This window comes from Biomphalaria glabrata, chromosome 12 (genome assembly GCF_947242115.1).
Source record: "Biomphalaria glabrata chromosome 12, xgBioGlab47.1, whole genome shotgun sequence".
Taxonomy (NCBI): Eukaryota; Metazoa; Mollusca; class Gastropoda; family Planorbidae; genus Biomphalaria; species Biomphalaria glabrata.
Genome location: NC_074722.1, coordinates 38,489,548 through 38,505,386, shown reverse-complemented (window position 1 = coordinate 38,505,386; position 15,839 = coordinate 38,489,548). Strand labels below are relative to the sequence as shown.

Sequence of the window (15,839 nt, the reverse complement as noted above, 5' to 3'; positions counted from 1 at the left end):
AACTTACTTGTATTTTTTTCAAGCTTTTTCAAGTTGGAAAATATGAAGACACTATTAAGCTACTATAAATATACCAGGTGGAAGTCCCTCAACCACAGTAAACTCTAGTCTGTGTATAGCATCAAAACATTTACGTAAATGTGGTTGCACAGCCAATGGGTTTCGAGTCTGTGCAAGTATCTCAAGTAGTTCATCATTGGAGAGAAAGTAGAACCTTAGAAGAGACAGAAATTTATGCCGTCTACAAATATTATATGGACAAAAATACAATCTAATCTCTTCTAAAAAAAAAACACTAGCTCACTTTCTTAGCTATTACATCTATAGGTAACTCACAAAGCTCCCAAAGGTGTTGTTTTTTTTAATATTCTGCATTTTCTAAATTTTGTTTAAATGAGAAAATTGGACCAAAAAATTATTTAAATTATAAAACAAAGGAAGCATTCTATTTGGGAAAAAAGATTCAAAATTTAAATTGCTTGTGAATACTCTAAAATAAATCTTAAGCTAAGTAATTGTTTTTTTGAAGAAAATTTCTTGACATAAAGAAGAGACATTTCTTTAAATAAAGATTTTAGTGTACAGTTTGTACCTATGTGTTAACTTAATCATTCATGTTAGCGTTAGGTTATGTTAATTAGAGCATTAACCAAGTCATTGATAATATTAGTGCATGTAATCTAACCTAAAGCTTAACAATAATTTCTGTCTATAGCTAAGCTTAAATCTTGCCTTGGAAATGTAACACGCTTTGTTTCCAGGTAGGCTTCAAGACATTTCAGAATTTTATCCAATAATTCATTGTTATATTCAAATGTTTCCCAGAGACCTGTAAAGATGTCATTACTTTTAATGCAGAAATGTTTCATTTAAATATTTGTTAATGTTTTGTTCAAATACTTCCTAAAGTTACTGAAATAGAAAAAAAAAAAATGTAATGACATTTTGACACCTTCAATAGAATCAGACAACAGACAAACAAACAAACATTTCTCAAACCCTGTTCCTACATTTTGATACTTGCTCTACAATTTAAATGGTTGCACTACACTAATGAACTTGAAGATTAAGAGCCATAATCATAATCAGTAATATATATATACAATGTAAATATTACCATAGCTTTGATTATATCAATGAAATAAATATTTATTGTGTAGGGCTAAGAAGTACAAATTGAACTGAAAACAAACCTGGCTGTGTTCCATTACATATAGCTAGAGGAGTTTTCTTTACTCTCCTCATAATTTCCTTGTAAGATCTGTCAACTTCAACAAACAGTTTGGCCTCCACTGGAAGCTGCCTCTGAATATCAGGGGCACTAAAAATTGATTCTAAATATAGCCATGTCCTCTGACAGTTGATCCATGATTCCTGGAAAATAAATCTATTTCATAATGAGATGGCACAATTAAAGACAGGGGAAAGAAACTGCAATCCATGGAACAAGGATCTAGGATAGTAGTATAATGAATTAGGATAAAATGGGGTAGCAAAAAGTTTGATAGAATAAAAGTCAGATAAATGGATTTAAACTGTAATGGAGGTCTGTGGCATTTTACGTCTCGAGAAACGATCTTTTCCATTTGCAACTTCTTGTGTGACTAAAGAGGCCAATCCTTGATTTTTCAAAGACATTACTGTCAGAGATGGAGTGACCTCTCCATAGCTGGGGGAAAGCCTGGGCGGTAAATTTGTGAGTGCTGGGCTGCCCACACGTCAGCACACGCCTCTCTAACGGAGATAAGAGGTGTTGAAATAGACGAAAAGCAATTGAAAAAAAATAGGACCTTAATATTTTAAAGAAAATAAACAGGATATAAATTGTATGTAAGAAGGTATAAAAATAACAATAACATAGTTGGAAAGCAATTCAAAAAAAAAGGACGGGATTGATGAGTTATATCAGTGTTTCCCAACTGTGTTCTACGCGGTCTGAATAGGTGGTCCATGAACTACTGGAATAATTAACTAGTAGGCCTAACTCTAACCTCTCTTAAAAAATAAGCAAAGTGTTCCTCTAAATACTCAGAATGTAAAAGTGTCCATTTATGAAAATGTTTGGAAAACATTGAGTTAGATTAACGGAAGTGTACACATTGATCTTTCAGATCTTGCAATCTATAGAGCAGATGATATAAAGTTCATCAGTTTCTCTGTTCAGTACTTAATGAGGGTGTCATGTCACCAGCACAACAAACAACTCTCTTTACATTTCTCAACGAATGAGTTAGAGTTGGGTGGACTCTGGAGCTTCATACATAATTCAAATTCCCAGTCTTCACCAAGATTTGAACCAGAGACCTCTTGGTTTAGAAGCCAAGTGTTTCACCAATCAGCCACCATGGCCTCTGAATATCAACTGGAAAACCAAAAATATACAGAGGCATCAAACATGGCATTACACCAAACAAAAAACATTATAACTATAAGAAACCAAAGTGTACATTCTAAACTTCTAACTACTTACCAAAGTCTTATTAAATAAACTGAGACTAGCTGCCCATTCTTCCACTTTGGTTTTAATGGGACCTACATGTCTTGATGACTGAATGGTCTGGATGTTAATGTTACTATCATCTAACAGTTGTTGAATCTCATCTGTGCTCCCAATTATATAGACATCTTTCTGATCTTTGTAAGGCAGTACAGGGAACTCCACATGCTTCCAGGCATCCACCACCTGAGCAAGATATTGAGACATAAGTTTCCTATTGTTTTAAGTGGAATTTACCAAAACAATGAATTACTAATTGTAAATTTATCTTTTTCAATGTATTATTCTACATGTCGTCAGGTATATTTACTTACATTAGCACAACACAACATGTATTAAAATTCACTGATTCAAGTCGACTTAACAGATATACATTTATTAAAATAAAACAACAGTTCATAATATACTGGCAATTTTAGCCATCAAGAAATCACATGTAATACTTCACATAACCTGATAATGTAGTCCAATAGAATTCCTCGAATACTTATAACATCTATCTTCTTTCCTAGTCCATGGCGTCTAATGATTTCTGACCATGTGGTCAACTCTCAGAACGAGACTTATTACCCACCATTCAACTGTGGACCCTTGTTTCAGACTTGAAAAATAATAAACACTATAAATCATATTTAATTAGTGATTCCTGACTAGTGCATGTCACAATAGCTATAAAACAATGATGTGACACTAATCAATACCATAGTCACTAACTTTAAAATAGAGTGTGTTTGTTAAAGTAAGGTCTCCAAAAGATGTATCACCAAAGTCACCAAAGTTGGTTTTTAAAAAAGTCAATAAGGGTGGTTAAAATAAGGTTGTCAAAGGTGCTTTAAAAATAGTATCAAGATGCATTCATTAGCCTACTATAAGAATTATGAAGTAGTCAACAATCATGATTAGAATTTGGACTAAATGTAAAACTCTTACAAATCTAAGATAATTTTCATCTTAATAATGAATTGTCTAAAAAAATGCAAAACAATGGTAGATCTATAATACTAGTGTTAAATTACTTTTTTTAGAATGGCTTCCAGAGCTGCCTGTGAGGACGCCATGCCAGCTATCTCCATCATTTCTTCAGACTTGTCAAATGCATCAATCTCAATCAACAGGCCAAGTGTTAGAGGCTCATCTTTAATAAATTTATAATTCAATGCTTCCTGGATCAAGTCCCAGTGCCTTTTTTTAAGATGTGGGTTTCTCATGTCAGTTATTACCTGAAGCTGTGAGTACATGCAATAACAAAAACTTTTTAAGATGTGGGTTTCTCATGTCAGTTACTACCTGATGCTGTGAGTACATGCAATAACAAAAACTTTTTAAGATGTGGGTTTCTCATGTCAGTTATTACCTGAAGCTGTGAGTACATGCAATAACAAAAACTTTTTAAGATGTGGGTTTCTCATGTCAGTTATTACCTGAAGCTGTGAGTACATGCAATAACAAAAGTTTTTGCTCGACCATTTGTTAAGAGTAAGAATAAAATGAATTCAAGAATTGTATAATTTACCAACAGTCTAGTTAACACACCACTTTTATAATGAGAAGAAAAAAAAACTTTAAATTTTAATTGTGCTGTTCAAATTTTGGAAGTCTTATCAAAAAGAAATTTGCATTTAAATTTCATTGTTTTGTACCTTACACTAGCCTGCAATCACTCTCTGATTCTATATGTTCTATCAACTTCCGCCCTTTCTTAATATTAAACTATTCACATTTAGTCAACTGTTTACTTTATATTTTCAATGTTTAATTTTAATAGACCAATTAAATAACTCAAATATGTGTGAAATTTATAAGACTGCTTGAATGTGTCCTACAACTTCCTAAATGTAGGTCTACATGACTAGATTGACACATGGGTATTGGTCTACATGACTAGATTGACACATGGGCATTGGTCTACATGACTAGATTGACACATGGGTATTGGTCTACATGACTAGATTGACACATGGGCATTGGTCTACATGACTAGATTGACACATGGGTATTGGTCTACATGACTAGATTGACACATGGGTATTGGTCTACATGACTAGATTGACACATGGGTATTGGTCTACATGACTAGATTGACACATGGGTATTGGTCTACATGACTAGATTGACACATGGGTATTGGTCAGATTTGGTCTACATGACTAGATTGACACATGGGTATTGGTCTACATGACTAGATTGACACATGGGTATTGGTCTACATGACTAGATTGACACATGGGTATTGGTCTACATGACTAGATTGACACATGGGTATGGGTAGAATGTAATTATTTAATTATGTCTGCAATAGATATTAAGACGCTTCCTCCTGCACCTCTCTTTTCCCGAATTGTGTAAGTATTCTGAACTATTTACGAACTTCATATGGCATTACTGAAATTTTTTTCTACTAGAAGAATGCCCCCCAGATATGGCAGGCTAAAGGAAAATCAAATACCAAGGGGAGATCAAAACCAGCATCAACCTTAAACAAGGGATGAGTGGATTAGTCATGTAATACTTTCCATTGTCTGGAGAAAGCCTCAAGAAATAATTGGTTTTGGGAGAAGAGATGGGTGCCACCAAGACCTACCAAACCCAATAACATGCCATGACAATGAAACCATTGAAAATCTCAAGCTGCCAACAATAACCTTACTTCGTACTGAAATGCTACTGAGACACACTCTAAAACAATTTATATTGTGATAACAACAAAGGAAACATCCAAACGTATACTCGAAATCTAGTGTAACAGAGCTAAAAACTTCACATCTAAATGTATCATGACAAAAATATTTTATGTGTTAATTAAAAAATCTAAATGAAGCAAACCTAATTGAGGAATTACGCCTCTAATAAACAGAAAACTAACACCTACTCTCTGTTTCATAAGTTTAACTTTCTTCTTCAACATGCTGACCACATCATTGGGTGGTAGACCTTTCTCTAGCATCTGAACCGTCTTCAGGTATTTCATAGTGGTGGAGGTCACCTCCTCTGGTTCCAAGTTCATGAATGGAACCTGGTAGCACACACAACCAAAGGAATAATTAATACACAATTCTAAAAGTTTTTTATTGTTTTATTGCAAATATATATATATTTTTTTATTTAATCTTGTTTTTTTTTGTGTTTAAAATCTTATAAACTACAGCAATATTTGCAATATGCATGTCTAATATAATGATTTCAATAAATGCAAGCAATGACTTGGTGCTAAACCTAGATATATATAAAACTTAAAAACTTAATGTAAAAAATATTAGGGCTTACAATTATTATTATTATTTAAATAAACAAGGGAAACATTGGGACAGTGCACCTAACAGTGAAGTGCTTAGATTCTTAACAGTCATATGCAGACATTCATTTTATAGATTACCCTTTTCACATTAAGGGTTTCCTATATGTAGTAGTAAATCTTTTTATTTAACAATACAATGGTTTTGTTTTTACACAGCTTTCCTAATTTTCATTTGAAACAGAATTATCTTTACAAGGACATCTGATAAATGAAAGACACTGCATCTGCCACTCGTTAATATCTATCCTTGTGACTTTGAATAGTTGAACAGCTGCTCCACATGTTATCAATGAACTTAAAATGTTTTCTAAAGTCTGGTCAAAAGTCAGTTTATTGTGTAGGCGTATGTGCATGTTATAGGGAAGATATATATATATATATATATATATATATATAGAGAGAGAGAGAGAGAGAGAGAGAAATAACTGTGCTACTCCATTCCATTGCTCTCCCATATTTAACTTATTTGAGATTTAAATATGACCAGTAGATAAACCTGGAGTAGGCATGTAGCTGAAATAGTGTTGTATTAGGTAGATAGGCCTGGAGTCAAATTATTATATAAATAAGCCCATGAAAAGTGCTGTATTAGTTAAACAGGCCTGGAGTGAAAATAGAGCTGTATTAATTAAATAACACTAATACAGTTAGATTGGCCGTAATGCGAGCCATGATAGGGCTGTATTAGATGTGCCTGGAGTTATGATAGGGCTGTATAAAACTGTATAAGTTTGATAGGCCAGGAGCCATGAAAGGGCTCTAGTTTATTAGTTAGATTGTCTTGTAGTAGATATAGTACTAGTTGTACTACATCTAAAGTTCTATTTGTAGAATATTTGTATTACACAAATAACAAACTAGTGTTTAAGAGGGAAGACATATTAGGAACTCCATTTATTACGTAAACACAAGCGGTGTTGCACTGACGCGCTAGTGTGCAAATGTACATATAATACTATTATGTTACATCTCTCTTCTTTAATTCAGAAAATCTATTTATCAGAATAACTAACAAACTAGTCAACTAAAAAGTTAATTCAGTTCATCACAAATCAAGTCTCTTGGGTTTGTTAACTATTCTGCCTGAGCGTGTTACGTAAGGTTCATGTGGTCTAGCGGTGTTAGAAGAAGCAGTGTGTAGTGGCAGCTCAAAATCTAGTGTAGTTTGTAATCTTGGACTCTCTAGATCTAGTGGTTCTGGTTGTTCTGAGATGTCATCTGGAAAGTCATAATTGTTGTCAAATCTGTTTGCTTTCTCAGAAGACTTTCTGATGTGTTTTCTGTTTCTTCTGTAGACCTTATTTCCACTTTTGACATTATATGATCTAGGCTTAGAATGCTTCGAAACTACTGTTCCTGGTTTCCACTTAGAATTAAGTTGCATTCTGACTGCCGTTCCGTTTTGTAGTGGATTATGACTCTTAACTACTTTCCTCTTATCATAATAATGTTTCTGAGACTGTTTCTTTGAGTCAAAGTGTTTCTTCACCACCTTGAGATCTGGTGTCTTAGTAGGTATTAGCGGTTCTGACACATTTTGATTCTGATGTTCAGCACACCTGCTACAATCCCTAACTGTCACTTCAATGTCTGCATTCATGCCTGGCCAATACATGACTTCTCTGGCTCGCTGCTTACACTTGACTATTCCTAAGTGAGACTTGTGAATCAGATTTAGCATGTATTTACGTAAGCTTGGTGGCATGACTATTCTCAGACCTTTGTATATAATACCATCCGAAGTTGATAACTGGTCTCTTGAATCCCAATATGGCCTGACTTCAATTGGAGTCTCGCTTCTTGTGTCTGGCCAACCAGTCATAATTACTTCCAGAAGCATTGAAAGTTCCTTGCTTGTACAGTCTTTAATTTCACTGTATTTCGAATCACTTACAGAGATCATATGCACTGAATCATCTGTAAATTCACATGTCTGTGTATCAGTATTTGGTAGATGTGCACGAGAAAGTGTATCGGAGATAAACATTTCCTTGCCTTTTCTGTTACAGACTTTCAGATCATACCACTGCAGTCTTATTAGCATCTTCTGTATTCTCATTGGTGCTGACAATAGAGGTTTCTTGAAGATTTGCTCCAGAGGTTTGTGATCATTATAAACTGTTACTTCTTTACCAAATATGTAGCAGTGAAATTTGCTTGTACTATACACAATTGAGAGCATTTCCTTCTCAATTTGAGCAAATCTTGTTTCTGTATCTGTGAGAGCTCTTGATGCGTATGCAATTATACGACCTTCCTGGAGTAATACTGCTCCCAGTCCATCTTTACTTGCATCACATTCTATCTCTACATTCTTGTTGACATCATAATATGCTAAAACTGGAGGGTTTGTACAAAGATGTTTCAATTCTTTGAAACTCTTGTTTTGTTCATGATTCCATTGAAATTCTATATCATCTTTTAGAAGCTTTCGTATTGGAGCATCTGCTTGACTTAGATTAGGAATAAATTTTGCTAGGTACTGAATTAAACCTAGAAATCTTCTGATTCCATCTTTGTCTTGAGGAGCTGGCATGTCAATAATTGCCTTTATCTTTGCTGGATCTGGTTATAAACCTTTCTCTGACAAGATATGGCCCATATAAGGTACTCTGTTTTGCCTTATCTTGCACTTGTCATAGTTCAGCTTTAGATTGTACTTCGTTGCTCTTTGCATGACTTGTTTCAAAATGTGATCATGATGCTCAACATCTCTACCAGCTACTAGAATGTCGTCTATGATGACATATGCTCCTTCAATTCCTTGAAGCATTTCATCCATAATTCTTTGGTAAATTTCTGGTGCTGATTTAATACCAAAAGGTAATCGTAACCATCTATATCTTCCCAGAGGTGTGTTGAAAGTTGTGAGAAATGAAGATTCTCTTTCAAGCTTTATTTGCATAAACCCTGACTTGGCATCGAGAACTGAGAATATCTTCGAATCTGGAATATTAGTGATCACATCTTCAATAGTTTTCATCGGGTGATGTTCCCGTCTGATTGCTTTATTGAGATCTTTTGGATCAATACATATTCTCACTTTGTCATTCCTCAACTTTATTGCGTAGAGATGCTGCTAAGCGACGTGGTGGATGAATAACTCCTTTAGCATTTTCCTGTAACTGAATCTTGTATTCTCCTGGCAGTGTTCCAGTTGTTTTCAGCATTTCAGGAAACTCTCTTTGTAACTCGTCTTCTGCCTTGGATTCTATGCTGTCAATCCGTTGTAGTAGTCCTAAACATTCTGCTGTGTCACCACTCAAAATGTTCTCTTGACTAAAGTCTACTACCTCAAACCTTGCTTTCACCTCTTGGATATTATTTTTCAAAGGTAGCACTACTGCTCCTAAAGTCTTAATAACATGATTAGAGTAAGACTTGAGCGACTTTGCTGAATAAGCAAGTTTTACTTTGTCTTTGAGCTTTTCAAACTCTAACTTGACAAGAATGTTACATCTTGCACCAGTGTCGATACGAAAAATTAATGTCTTGCCATGCACGACTAGTTTTACAGTCCACTTGTCTTCAACGACATTGATATTCTCAATATTACCCTTTTTATACTGGCTACTTGCAGTACTAATAGGTATAATATTTTCATCACTGTGACTGTCATCTTCTACTAGATTGACGTTGCGTCTTTCTCTGCACATTTGAAACCAGTGGTTTTTCTTTTTGCTGAAATTGCATGTGGTTCCTATTGCTGGACATTTTCCCTTTTCGTGGTTCTTGCCGCATTTACTACATAATTTATCTGAGTTGTCTTTAGACTTCTGCTTGAGTACATTGTGTGACTGTCTCTTGATTGTTAGAACTTCTTGGACCCTAAACATTTTCACTTGGCTTTGCGACATCTCGTATTGTTGTCCAATTTCTATAGCCTTGCTAAGGGTCAACTTCTGTCCCTGATCAAGTAGTCTTAATTGTACCTTTTGGTGCATGACTCCACCAATAATCAAATCAATAAGCATATCGTCTGGGTTGTCATACTCACAGTCCATAATGAGAAGCTTGCTTGTACTGACGCGCTAGTGTGCAAATGTACATATAATACTATTATGTTACACTATTCTAGGTTATTATAGATCATATGATTAGTCATTAGATTGACTGCATCAAAATGTTACAATCAGTGTTGAGTCAGTAACAACGAAATTCATTGAAATGTATTTCTATAATCTAGACTAATAATTAATAAATACTAAAATAGTAGATCTAATTACCAATAGGCAATACTAGATTCTAGTATAATACAATAATGGTAATATAATAGTCATAGTGTAATTTACTAATTATATAATAGATCTAGGTCTAGCCAGCCTAGGTCTAAGCAGGGAATTGGCCAATCGACTGGCTAGACTAGAGACTAGATCTAGACTCTAGACTAGAGTCACTAGACTGACTAGACAAGATCAGATTAGATTAGTCAATTTAGTCTGATTAGATCATTAGAGTCGGTGATTGACTAGATCTAGAAGATTCTAGAGTATTCTAGACCTAGATTTAAGACTACTCTACTCTAGTCTAGAGAGTAGAAGTAGACGTCACTTAGACAGTAGAGTCTAGTCCTCTAGACTCTAGTTAGATCTAGATCTATATCTAAATCTATATATGATATTATGATATTATGATCTAGTTACTAGACTAGTACAAGTAGTAGTAGTACTCAGACTCAGATGTACTAAACTATGTAGCTAGTAGTAGTACTCTAGAGAGGCAGAGACTAAAATCTAGGCTTTTCATAATTATGATACTAATGATCGATCTAGTCTTGTGAGGGTGTAATTTTTTGACTAAGACTTTCGGTGTTGTTTTTATAAATATTGCTATCGCCACTCACATTCAATGATAACGTAGCTAGAACTGCACAAATGTTGAACATGTGTAGCAGACGCCATGCTTGTTTATATTACGATCTGTGACAGATTCTATATATAGATCTAGATATATATAGATTAGACTTCAAGGAAGAATAAATATGGCCGGATTGTGATGCAGGCCAAATATTATTTATTACAACATTAAAAATAAAATCGAGTATCACATAAGTAAAGGTTTTGTTTTTGTTCTAGACCTAGAGCGGCTTGTCGCTAGAGCTACATCTATTAAAATGATCAAATACTGAATGAGAGAACATTATCATGGCAACTTTTTAAAACAAGGTTACAAAGACAGTTTGTGTGGAAACACAAAATCGACACCCGAAGTGGTCCACCCAGGCAGGTAAAAAGGCAGGTTTCAATATTTTCAGAAAGAACATCAGAATGAAATTCTATCAAAGACAAATGACAAAGAAAAATGGAGAAAGAAGGTTGACAGATCTTGTGTGGTGCCTCAGCAGACCAATGGATAGGTGAAAGTGGATGTGAAGTTAGCTGTGAACTGATAATGAATATCTAATTGCTCTTAGACATATCAGTATTTTTCTTAGACATGTCATGTAGAAGTGGTTCAGTTTCTTATTAGCATGTTTTCTGTACACTGTCCACGTTTCTGAGGCATAAAGCAATGTAGTGAGGATGATAGCTCCATAGATCCCTAGCTCCCTAGCTTGTCTTTGTTGTGGTACATCGTCTGTTCCAGACATTTTTAGACCGTCTGGCCTTGGCAATGCGCAGGTCGATTTCATTATCGAAAAATACTGAATGTCAAATGGAAAGACAAGATACCAGATACTGACTGAAGTCCTTCGAAGAGCGGCTCACCAAAGCATCCACACAATCCTGATGCAGTCCCAGCTGGGATGGTCAGGGCACGTCTGCAGAATGGAAGACCGCCGCATTCCTAAACGACTACTGTATGGCCAATTAAGGGAAGGAAAGCGCTCCCAAGAACAGGGACACCCTCAAAGCTTCTCTGAAGGCGTTCAGCATAGACCCAGCCACATGGGAGATAGAGGCACATGACAGAGCATCAAGGCGTCGCGCTATGAAAACTGACGCACAGGTTGCTGAGGAAAACAGAACAACGCTGGCAGAAGAAAAACGCCAGAGAAGAAAAGCAAGGCCAATGACACTAGCTCCAGCTGGAATAACCTGCCCAGTGTACAGCTGAACATTCCAGGCTCACTTAGGTCTCACAAGCCACATGAGGAGGCACAAAACCCCAGTGCAAAGCCCTCAGCCCCTTGGAAGACAAAAGTGGTTATCATTGAACCATGATGGACGAACTATATATGTATACTTATATATATATAATTGATCTAATTGTTTTGTAAAGGGTCAATCTCCTATTCTTAAAAAAACAAAACATTTCCTTAAAAAAATATTATCCTTTAGTTGGAGTGTCTACTGGCTGTTTTGCATCGCTGCAGTTCACGCGATAATATGAAAAACTATTTATTAATTGTTGTTTTAATTTATGGGGGGGGGGGGGGGGGCTCGAGGTTCGACACTTGACTCGAGCAGAGTTGTGTTTACTGAGCGCCTAACGACAGCACGGAAAACCATCTACAGATGCCCCCTCTCCCCACTGGTCCACAAATGGGATTGGACCATAGCGTATATAAGCATGAAAGTAGCACTTTATAAAAGCTATAATAATAATAATAATATAATCGTTTTTCAAATTTAGAGAAGAATTAATTAACTGCCTGGTTGGGATAGCTGACTAATAGTCGTATGATTAGCGCTTCGGAAAGTCATCACTATAGATCCGAGTTATAGGCCTAACCCTGGTTGCTGCCATACCATACAGGTTGGTCTATCTTTGTAATAAAACAAAACTTGTGAACATCGAAACGAGTATTTATCTTCTACAAATATTTAATTTTCTGACCTCTGTCCATCTTTGTACGATGTTGTCCCATTGATCGATACATGTCCACATCACATCTCTCATTTTAAGTTCGGTTTGGACTTCATGTAGATAGTCCAGTTTAATCACCTCCACCTAAACCGTAAATGATCTTTTTAGCTATGTGGGTTAATTAAATAAATGAAGAGACTGATGGACTGCAAACGAACAACGAATTACTGGACAAACAAATTATATAGTAATGGAGAGAAAAAAAAATGTTGGCCATCAAGATCAATGAAGTTTTAGCAGACTATTGTTAAGTTTTTGCGTGCAAGCGAAGAGGCGGGATGGAAATTTAAAAAAATGAAGAGCAAAATTGACAAAACAAACAAAAAAAAAGGAACATTGGATGTTGCCATTCCCAAAAGACGCATTTGATTGTGCGAAATGGTGTCATGACCTAGTTCTTGAGGGGAGGGTGCACACTAGAAATCTGATATCCACGCATCTCTTGTTACGACCATCATGAACTACTTTACAAATGACCTACTTTGCACTCATTTAAAGAACTTCGGACGAACCTTCAACTCCTTTTGACGATCTTTTAATGCCTTAGACTTTTGTTGCACAGATTCCATTTGCTCTAAGAGGTCATTCAAATATTGCCGGACATCTTCCCGATCTGCTTTAGGATCTAGGAGCATTGGATTCTGTTGGGGGGAAAGCATTCATTTGTTTGCATTCAGAATCATAACAATTACACTAGAAAATGGGCGAACCAAGTAAAGTAAAAGTTCCCAAGTATAAAAACACATCCATATATTAATCAACAACAAAAATAAACACAAATAAACAATGCACATATACGGAAAGTAAACAATGTATTTCAAATGTCCAACCTTGCATTTTCTCAAACACATTCTTTGCTTCTGACAAATAAGTCTGGCCATCTTTCTCTGCACACTTGTTGAACTTCACAAGAATGGCATCTCTCCCAGACAATGCTCGGTCAATCAAATTTTTAGAGTTATAGATGATAGGCTCCATGGTCTGGGAACAAAACAAGAATGTCTTAACCTTGCATATAATATTTCATATGCGGTATTCAAGTTATCGAAACAATTATTACCATTATTTTCCCATTAATTTCCATACACAGTTACACCCAAGTTTTATTTCCTTCTATTCCGCGATTACCTCTTTTTTTTTTACACACGAACATAGAAAAAACTGACAGAGATAGACGGACTAATGTTCATAATGACTTCATACATTTATTTTTCCATGACAGACTGCCACTGGCTATGGTCTAATACAGTGATGCTCAACCGAATTCGACCTGCGGGCCATTTTAACTTTCGACACGCGTGTCGCGGGCCACATCAATAAAAGGTAAAATAATGAAATCCAAATTCTCCAAAAACTATTTGAAAATATTGGATCTAGTATTAATTAATGGGATATTTAAAGTCATCATTTTTTACGCGTCTAAAAATGGGATCATTTCTCTACTTAAAATGTGAGCGACATTGTAGCTACCTTTACCACCAACTTATTTTCTTGTCTCTTTTTGGTTAATATTCCCATCGACCCTCCAATCTCTAGGCGTAGTTTGACCAATCTTTTATACGCGGCTCAAACCAAAAAGGCCTTCATATTTGTTTTAAAATGCCGCTGTATATGTTCTTGTTTTTGAAAAAGCCAGACTTTCTTTACAAAACAAATATGCTGGCTAATTATCATGTTCCACAAAAAAAGATCCATTCACTTTTCTCGGTAGATTCCCATTTCATAAACTCATAAACGCACAATCGTTAAAGGTCATGGTACCAATCCTTCAGAGAAAAAGTGGAGGCCCTAACAGTTTTGAAGGGGTGAGGATTTGATTTTCTACTTTTGTGCCGACGTTTCGGCGGGCCGGATGAAACTACGTCGCGGGCCGGTTCTGGCCCGCGGGCCGTACTTTGGGCATCACTGGTCTAATACATACTGTATTTTCCCCTCTGCAACCGTAGCAAGTGGACAGACAATATACAGCAATATGCAATATAGGCTATTATTCGTCAAACGTCTTAAAACGCAATTCTCCTAATAACCAAATTTTGCGACCCATTAATAGTCGTCACGGGTCAGCTGACTCCTGACCAGGCGCCTTCGACAGTCACGGAGGTCACGCCTGACTCCCCCCCCCGCCCCCCGAAAAAAAAAATAAAAATAAAACTACTGTTTAAAAATATATGTAGGCTAACTTCAATTTTAATGTGTTTTATTTTAGAATAATCACTAAAAAGACAGTCTGATTAATATAAGAAAACAGAGTACTATATTTAAAAATCTCAAATGCATACATATACTATCCTACTTGTATACATAATACATTGTCTTATACGCTGAGTGATAAAGGGGAGGCTCTACATAATAACCTCATTATTTTAGATTGTGTAAGGAATTTTGTTCGGCCCGCGCCTTGAGATTCTAACATTTTGTGTAGCTCGCCAAGTCAATAAGCTTAGAGACCTGCTTTCAACTAAAAAATATTATACAAATGATTTGATAAGCCCCTATCATTCATTTTCTTGCTGTTTTTTTTTTCTTGTATCTTTTTTTCCCAATAACATATTAATACAGTACTCTAAACATTATAGCCTCCTTCAGTCGCAAAGTGACTGTGGATCATCTGTCAGAAATAATAAAATGAAAGCCTGGGCATTGGCTATACTCGGAGCGATGTCGCCCACATATCAGCCCCCCCCCTCTCCACGTAGCTGACGTGTCTAATAACATCAAGTGCCGATACAATATGGGATAAGGGGCGTCGCACATTCTGCCAGAATGTTGAACTGTATGCTGCATGCTGCCTAAGGGTAATCAGCTCCTATTTTTTTTTTAGGGTTGACTCACAAATCCTTTCCCATGTTTGGATATAGCCGCAAAGGTTCAATTTTCTTTTACCTAGCCAGACAAGGCTAACGAACTCCTCCTACCGATTCTGTAAAGTTGTTATGACCGGAAGTGGCAAGGATATAAGCTCTCCAATGCACATTGGCGGATTTCAGAGATGGCAGGCGGGGCTACTGACCCGGGGACTCCGCAAGAGCAAAAGGGACCCCCACAATAGAGATTCAAACATATCAATTTCGACGGGTCAGAAACTTTAAGTTGTTAACATTTCTTTCATATTTTTTGTTCTCATTAGTACGACTATATGCCTACTTTAAATCTTACGGTTGGCAATTCCGACGTGGTTAAGAAGTGTCCGCTTGTAGCGTGTTCGTAATATAAAAATGCAGCTCCGTATTTACAGCA

At 36.0% G+C, this 15,839-nt stretch overlaps 1 pseudogene; it reads right to left on the bottom strand.

Annotated features, from left to right (window-relative positions):
- The window catches only part of LOC106058602 (dynein axonemal heavy chain 6-like), an 89,057-nt pseudogene extending 73,513 nt beyond the window's left edge, over nucleotides 1–15,544 (bottom strand).
- Between the last annotated feature and the right edge of the window lie 295 nt (nucleotides 15,545–15,839).